Raw genomic sequence first — 9,189 nt, forward strand, 5'->3', positions numbered from 1 at the left:
TAGCCCAAAGTCGTATCTCTTTGGTTAATAAAATCCAAAAGGTTTATTCCCAAGGGGTACAGATCCATAATAGACATATAGAGATTATTATACGCCAAGTAACATCAAAAGTGCGGGTTTCCGAAGATGGAATGTCTAATGTTTTTTCGCCTGGGGAATTAATCGGACTATTGCGAGCGGAACGAGCAGGACGAGCTTTGGATGAATCGATCTATTATCGGGCAATCTTATTGGGAATAACAAGGGCTTCCCTGAATACCCAAAGTTTCATATCTGAAGCAAGTTTTCAAGAAACTGCTCGAGTTTTAGCAAAAGCTGCCCTACGAGGTCGCATTGATTGGTTGAAAGGCTTGAAAGAAAACGTAGTTCTGGGGGGGATTATACCTGTTGGTACCGGATTCCAAAAATTTGTGCATCGTTCCCCACAAGACAAGAACCTTTATTTCGAAATAAAAAAAAAAAATCTATTCGCGTCGGAAATGAGAGATTTTTTGTTTCTCCATACAGAATTAGTTTCTTCAGATTCTGACGTAACAAACAATTTTTATGAGACATAAGAACCCCCATAAAAATATTTTTTACTTTACTAGACTTTTGAACTTAGAACACTAACAGGTCAAATTTTAGATTTTTAAGATTTTTATTTTAATAAGTAAAACAAGTCAGTTAATTCATTAAGGTGGTTATGTTTATACCATGTATCAATGGCCAACTCTTATCTTAGTACAAGGTTCTCTCGGAACAATTATTATTTATTTCAAGCTATTTCGGATCTTTCTTAATCTTCAAAAAGAACTAAATTCCGTAATGGAATGGTAGGATTAAAAAAAAGGAAGTGTGGAAAAAATGACAAGAAGATATTGGAACATTAATTTGAAAGAGATGATAGAAGCAGGAGTTCATTTTGGTCATGGTATTAAGAAATGGAATCCTAAAATGGCCCCTTACATTTCGGCAAAGCGTAAAGGTACTCATATTATAAATCTCGCTAGAACGGCTCGTTTTTTATCAGAAGCTTGTGATTTAGTTTTTGATGCAGCAAGTCAGGGAAAAAGTTTCTTAATTGTTGGTACCAAAAAAAGAGCAACAGATTTAGTAGCATCAGCTGCAATAAGGGCTCGTTGTCATTATGTTAATAAAAAGTGGTTCAGTGGTATGTTAACGAATTGGTCGATTACGAAAACTAGACTTTCTCAATTTAGAGACTTAAGAGCAGAAGAAAAAATGGGAAAATTCCACCATCTCCCAAAAAGAGATGTGGCAATCTTGAAGAGAAAATTATCTACTTTGCAAAGGTATCTCGGCGGGATCAAATATATGACGAGATTGCCAGACATTGTGATCGTCCTTGATCAGCAAAAAGAGTATATAGCTCTTCGGGAATGTGCCATTTTGGGGATTCCTACTATTTCTTTAGTCGATACAAATTGTGACCCGGATCTCGCGAATATATCGATTCCAGCCAACGATGACACTATGACTTCAATTCGATTGATTCTTAACAAATTAGTATTTTCAATTTGTGAGGGCCGTTCTCTCTATATAAGAAATCGTTGATTAAGAATATATAGTGAATTCTTGGGCAACTGCGTAAATTTATGGAATCACTTACTTTACTATATCTTTTTTTTTGCATAGAATTTTTTTTGCATAGAAAAAAGAAGGGGAATATTGATATATATTAGAGGGTATTGATATATATTATGATCTGATGTGCTTTCTTGGTATCCTAAATATAAGATTAATACTTCAAGTTGCTGAGTTGAGAAAGAGATGGTTGAATCAAAAGAATTCCTTTTTTGAAGTTCAATTTTTATCAGAGGACAATATGAATATTATACCTTGTTCCATTAAAACACTCAAGGGGTTATACGATATATCGGGTGTAGAAGTAGGCCAACACTTCTATTGGCAAATAGGAGGTTTCCAAATTCATGCCCAAGTACTCATCACTTCTTGGGTCGTAATTACTATCTTGCTAGGTTCAGTTGTCATAGCTGTTCGGAATCCACAAACCATCCCGACCGACGGTCAGAATTTTTTTGAATATGTCCTTGAGTTTATTCGAGACTTGAGCAAAACTCAGATTGGAGAAGAATATGGTCCCTGGGTTCCCTTTATTGGAACTATGTTCCTTTTTATTTTTGTTTCGAATTGGTCGGGTGCTCTTTTACCTTGGAAAATTATAGAGTTACCCCATGGGGAATTAGCAGCGCCCACGAATGATATAAATACTACTGTTGCTTTAGCTTTACTCACGTCAGCGGCATATTTTTATGCTGGTCTTAGCAAAAAAGGATTGAGCTATTTCGAGAAATATATTAAACCAACTCCAATCCTTTTACCAATTAACATCCTAGAAGATTTCACAAAACCATTATCGCTTAGCTTTCGACTTTTCGGGAATATATTGGCGGATGAATTAGTCGTTGTTGTTCTTGTTTCTTTAGTCCCCTTAGTAATCCCTATACCGGTCATGTTTCTTGGATTATTTACAAGCGGTATTCAAGCTCTTATTTTTGCAACATTAGCCGCAGCCTATATAGGTGAATCCATGGAGGGTCATCATTGAATTGACTCTTTTTGGAAATAGTATTTTTTTTTTTTGCAGCTTAGCTCAATTCATGCATGGTTCCAGATAATCTGCTTGGTTGCAAAAAAATAGTTAGAAATGCGTATGAATATATAGCCTAGAGTTGTAGGAGAGAGAATAGAATAGACTATATTATGGAATTTTCAAAGTATATATGCATTAAGGAGGGTGGAGTCAGGCTAGATCTATACTATAATATCCTTAATGTCTATAAGTGGAGTCCTCTTTTATGCAGGTTTCCACTTTAAGCAATGATTTTAGAATCCGATTCAATCAATAGAAAATGAGAAAATATGCAAACAAAATAGAAGAAACAAATGTATATATATAGGATATTATATTATATATTCCTAGGTTAGATTCATTATCTAATCCGATATATGGATATGGAATTCCCTTCTATGTAGTTCGGACAATTCACATTATCATTTCAATTTGATTTCAATTTGTACTTTTTAGTTACTTTACTTCTCCCCAATAGAGCTTAGAAGTAAGAATTTATTGGTTGATTGTATCCTTAACCATTTCTTTTTTTTGACACGAGGAACTACTCACCATGAATCCACTAATTGCTGCTGCTTCTGTTATTGCTGCTGGATTGGCCGTAGGGCTTGCTTCTATTGGACCTGGAGTTGGTCAAGGTACTGCTGCAGGACAAGCTGTAGAAGGTATTGCGAGACAGCCAGAAGCAGAAGGTAAAATACGAGGTACTTTATTGCTTAGTCTAGCTTTTATGGAAGCTTTAACAATTTATGGACTAGTTGTGGCACTAGCGCTTTTATTTGCGAACCCTTTTGTTTAATCTTAAAAAAAAAATTCTTTCGATTTCGATTAGATACTTTTTTCTTTTTTTAGTAAATTGGTATTTGCTTCCACAATTCCAATTATATCAATACTTTATTTAATTTACTCCTATTTATTACTCCTGGAATTATCTATTTATCGGGACAGATAATACCCCATTCTAGGAAGGGCTGAGTTGAGTATTATTAATTTAGAAGATATGCTCACCTTCTTATTTCCCGTCCTTAGTTTAGGAAAGTGGAAAGTTTTTTCCTTTTATTTTAGGAATTTTGGGAACAGAACATTTCAACAAAGGAAGTCTTTCACCGGTCAAACAAGACGTAAGACTTAATCTAAAAGAAATTACTAGATTGAATCTATTTGCATTAAAAAAACCGATCAAAAAAGGGCGAGCGAAGTAAGTGATCGAAAAACTTTGTTCTTTGTTCGTCCTATCTATAAGAGGAGAGCATATGAAAAATGTAACCCATTCTTTCGTTTTTTTAGCTCACTGGCCATCCGCTGGCAGTTTCGGGCTTAATACCGATATTTTAGCAACAAATCTAATAAATCTAACTGTAGTGGTTGGTGTTTTGATTTTTTTTGGAAAGGGAGTGTGTGCGAGTTGTCTATTTCAAGAATAGATTGGATCTATCCGGCTGCACTTTATAATATTTTTTAGTATTTTTCGGATAAATAAGAAAAGGGTGCACGATCTCGACGAATTACTTCTGAATAAATTCAGAAATCATATGGAAGAACCATAGCATTTCGCGACTCATTGGTAAATCAACTTTGATTCTCTATAAACCAAGAATGTGAGACCATTAACACGGTTAAAGCTAAACTGCTTGAAGTCCAGGCAAAAAGAGGTACTCTTTCTACAACTATATTAGTATTAGTACCAATTTAAACGGGAAATAGCTAATGTAAAATTTATCTGATATAGAACACTCATATCGATAAAATGGTTTGAACTATTTACTAGAAAAAAAAGGGGGCACCCTGCCCTTTTTTAACCAATGCCGAATCGACGACCTATGTATAAAAAAGAGAAATTTTTTGGATTTGAAGAAAAAAAAAATAAAAAAGAATTCTATTAATTTTCATTTTCCATTTTTATTTAGTTAGTTTTTCTTAATGAAATTGAAATTATTAACTAGAGGGCAAATAAAAATAAAGAAACAACTTTGCTGACCATGATATATTTTTATCTAGGCGGAAGAGTCCTCTTAATATTTATCTAGTCTTATATAGGTTTCGGTATATTGAAATATAAACATAAAAAAGAAGATAGAGGATAGGCTCATTACTTAAAAAAAAGATATGGAAATAGCTATAGAAAAAAAAAAAGGAGCGTGAGAGCCAAATGAATCGAAAGATTCATGTTTGGTTCGGGAAGAGATCATAAAAGTTGTAAACTTACAAAATAATCTACTTTCATTAAAAGATTTATTAGATAATCGAAAACAGAGGATCTTGAGTACTATTCGAAATTCAGAAGAATTGCGTAGAGGGACCATTGAGCAACTCGAAAAAGCTCGGATTCGATTACAGAAAGTCGAACTAGAAGCGGATGAGTATCGAATGAATGGATACTCTGAGATAGAACGAGAAAAAGCAAATTTGATTAATGCTACTTCTATTAGTTTGGAACAATTGGAAAAGTCTAAAAACGAAACCCTTTATTTTGAAAAACAAAGGGCAATGAATCAGGTCCGACAGCGGGTTTTCCAACAGGCCGTACAAGGAGCTCTAGGAACTCTGAATAGTTGTTTGAATACCGAGTTACATTTCCGTACGATTCGTGCTAATATTGGCATTCTCGGGTCCCTGGAATGGAAGAAATAATTAAATTAATTAGGCCTTGAACTTCTACTTTCGTTTAGAATTTAGGCATTATTTTTCCCCTTGCTTCCGAAAAAAGAGTCAAGAAACACTAATGGCAACCCTTCGAGTCGACGAAATTCATAAAATTCTCCGCGAACGTATTGAACAATATAATAGGAAAGTAGGGATTGAGAATATAGGTCGCGTAGTTCAAGTGGGGGATGGGATTGCTCGTATTATAGGTCTTGGTGAAATAATGTCAGGTGAATTAGTCGAATTTGCAGAAGGTACTAGGGGTATTGCTCTGAATTTGGAATCCAAAAATGTTGGGATTGTATTAATGGGCGATGGGTTGATGATACAAGAGGGAAGTTTTGTAAAAGCAACAGGAAGAATTGCTCAGATACCCGTGAGTGAGGCTTACTTGGGTCGTGTTGTAAATGCTCTGGCTAAACCTATTGATGGGAAAGGCGAAATTATAGCTTCCGAATCTCGCTTAATTGAATCTCCTGCTCCAAGTATAATTTCCAGGCGTTCCGTATACGAACCTCTTCAAACAGGGCTTATTGCTATCGATTCGATGATCCCTATAGGGCGCGGTCAGCGAGAGTTAATTATTGGGGACAGACAGACTGGCAAAACAGCAGTAGCCACAGATACAATTCTCAATCAAAAAGGGCAAGGTGTAATATGTGTTTATGTAGCTATCGGTCAAAGAGCATCCTCCGTAGCTCAAGTAGTAACTACTTTCCATGAGGAGGGGGCCATGGAATACACTATTGTAGTAGCTGAAATGGCGGATTCACCTGCTACATTACAATACCTCGCTCCTTATACGGGAGCAGCCCTGGCTGAGTATTTTATGTACCGCGAACGGCATACTTTAATAATTTATGATGATCTCTCCAAACAGGCACAAGCTTATCGCCAAATGTCCCTTCTATTAAGAAGACCTCCCGGACGTGAGGCTTATCCAGGGGATGTTTTTTATTTGCATTCACGCCTTTTAGAAAGAGCCGCTAAATTAAATTCTCTTTTAGGCGAAGGAAGTATGACCGCTTTACCAATAGTTGAGACTCAATCTGGAGACGTTTCCGCCTATATTCCTACTAATGTAATCTCCATTACAGATGGACAAATATTCTTATCTGCGGATCTATTCAATGCCGGAATTCGACCCGCTATTAATGTGGGTATTTCTGTTTCCAGAGTAGGATCCGCGGCTCAAATTAAAGCCATGAAACAAGTAGCTGGCAAATCAAAATTGGAACTAGCGCAATTCGCAGAGTTACAAGCCTTTGCACAATTCGCCTCTGCTCTCGATAAAACAAGTCAGAATCAATTGGCAAGGGGTCGACGATTAAGGGAATTGCTTAAACAATCCCAGGCAAATCCTCTCCCAGTGGAAGAGCAGATAGCTACTATTTATACCGGAACAAGAGGATATCTTGATTCGTTAGAAATTGAACAGGTAAATAAATTTCTGGATGAGTTACGTAAACATCTAAAAGATACTAAACCTCAATTCCAAGAAATTATATCTTCTAGCAAGACATTCACCGAGCAAGCGGAAATCCTTTTGAAGGAAGCTATTCAGGAACAGCTGGAACGGTTTTCTCTTCAGTAACAAATAAATTTTGCATGTCTACTCTTGTTAGTAGAATAGGAATCGTTGAGAAAGCTTTTTCATTTGAATCATGCAAAAAAGTTTTCTTTGTTTTTAGTTTAGTATAGTTATTTAAAGAATAGATAGAAATAAGATTGCGTCCAATAGGATTTGAACCTATACCAAAGGTTTAGAAGACCTCTGTCCTATCCATTAGACAATGGACGCTTTTCTTTCATATTTTATTCTTTCTTTTATTTTTTTGCTTCTTCCGAGAAAAAACTGTTAGACCAAAACTCTTTTAGGAAATCAAAAAATCCAGATACAAATGCATGATGTATATATTATATCATGCATATATCATAAAGAAGGAGTATGGAGGCGGTAGTGGGAATCGAACCCGCAACCCCAAGGTTATGAGCCTTATGAGCTACCAAACTGCTCTATACTCTTAAACTAAAGAGGGGTAACTAGTGGATAAAAGAGGGTTGGATACGCCCCTCTACCAATATCTATACAAATAGAATAGTCCATTTATACAGAATGGTAAAGAGGGCTCCTCTATGATTATCAATTCCAGAAATCCATACAAATACGAAAGGGTATTTTATCCTTACCAACTGGATCTTGTTGCACCCGGTAACAAACATTCATAAACCATTTCTCGAAGTACGTGTCCGGATAGCCCAAAATGTCGATAGTTAGCTCTAGGTCTTCCGGTCAAAAAACAACGTCGATGAAGGCGTGTAGGTGCACTATTACGCGGTAGGGATTGCAATTTTTCTCGCATTTTCGTTTTTTCACTCAAACTCAAGGGAGAAACTTTGCTTCTTATCTTTTTTTTTAAAGATTGACGAATCAAATGATATTTCTGTTCTAATTTCTGCCGCTTCTTCTCCCTCTGAATCAAACTTTTTTTTGCCATAATGTGTCGTTGCTATTATTACCAAGTATACGGTTCTAATCCTAGATGGAAAAATAAATAGAAAAAGAAATCTAAAAAGGCAGATCCTCCCTCTCTATCAAGAGTAATGAACTAGGTGCTGATACAGTACAAAAAAACAAACTAAATTAACCAAACTTGCCTGATGTTGAGGCAATCAAGAAAGCTGCATAAGTGAATATATAACCCACGGAAAAGTGAGCTAATCCAACCAATCTTGCTTGCACAATGGAAAGAGCCACGGGCTTATCTCTCCAGCGAATTAAATTAGCTAAAGGTGTGCGTTCATGAGCCCATGCTAAAGTCTCAATTAATTCCTGCCAATACCCCCGCCAGGAAATTAAGAACATAAATCCAGTAGCCCAAACAAGATGTCCAAATAAGAACATCCACGCCCATACCGATAAACTATTCATCCCAAAAGGATTATATCCATTGATAAGTTGTGAAGAGTTTAACCATAGGTAATCTCTTAACCATCCCATCAAATAAGTGGAGGATTCATTAAATTGTGAAACGTTGCCCTGCCATAATGTGATATGTTTCCAATGCCAATAAAAAGTAACCCACCCAATGGTATTTAACATCCAGAAAACTGCCAAATAAAATGCGTCCCAAGCAGAAATATCACAAGTACCGCCGCGCCCTGGGCCGTCACAAGGAAAACTATATCCAAAATCCTTTTTATCTGGCATTAATTTGGAACCGCGTGCATCTAAAGCGCCCTTTACTAAAATCAATGTAGTTGTATGCAAACCTAGAGCAATAGCATGATGAACCAAGAAATCCCCAGGTCCTATTGTTAAGAAAAGCGAATTACTATTCTCATTAACAGCATTCAACCATCCGGGCAACCATAGGCTTCGACCCGCATTGAAAGCGGGGCCATTCGTTGAAGATAAGAGTATATCGAACCCATATGTCGTCTTGCCATGAGCAGATTGTATCCATTGGGCAAATATAGGTTCGATCAAGATTTGCTTTTCTGGAGTACCAAAAGCAAGCATGACGTCGTTATGAACATAAAGGCCCAAGGTATGGAATCCTAGAAAGAGGCTAGCCCAACTTAAATGAGATATGATAGCTTCTTTATGGTCTAACATTCTTGCCAATACATTATCCTCATTCTGTTCCGGATTGTAATCCCTAATGAAAAAAATAGCTCCATGAGCAAAAGCCCCTGTCATGATGAACCCTGCAATATATTGGTGATGAGTATATAAAGCAGCTTGAGTAGTAAAGTCTTGTGCTATGAATGCATAAGGAGGTAAAGAGTACATATGTTGAGCTACTAAGGAAGTAATAACCCCTAAAGAAGCTAGAGCAAGACCTAACTGAAAATGAATCGAATTGTTGATTGTGTCATAAAGGCCCTTATGCCCACGCCCTAATCGACCCCCCGGAGGAGTATGCGCTTCTAAAAGATCTTTAATA

At 36.5% G+C, this 9,189-nt stretch overlaps 1 non-coding gene across 1 annotated transcript; it reads right to left on the minus strand.

Moving 5' to 3' along the window:
- Positions 1 to 6,968: 6,968 nt before the first annotated feature.
- TRNAR-UCU (transfer RNA arginine (anticodon UCU)) lies at positions 6,969 to 7,040 on the minus strand. The gene has a single exon. It is a non-coding gene; the product is annotated as a tRNA-Arg (tRNA).
- Between the last annotated feature and the right edge of the window lie 2,149 nt (positions 7,041 to 9,189).

Source organism: Triticum urartu, unplaced genomic scaffold (genome assembly GCF_056163025.1).
Source record: "Triticum urartu cultivar PI428250 unplaced genomic scaffold, HENAU_Tu73 scaffold2, whole genome shotgun sequence".
In the NCBI taxonomy this organism is placed as follows: domain Eukaryota; kingdom Viridiplantae; phylum Streptophyta; class Magnoliopsida; order Poales; family Poaceae; genus Triticum; species Triticum urartu.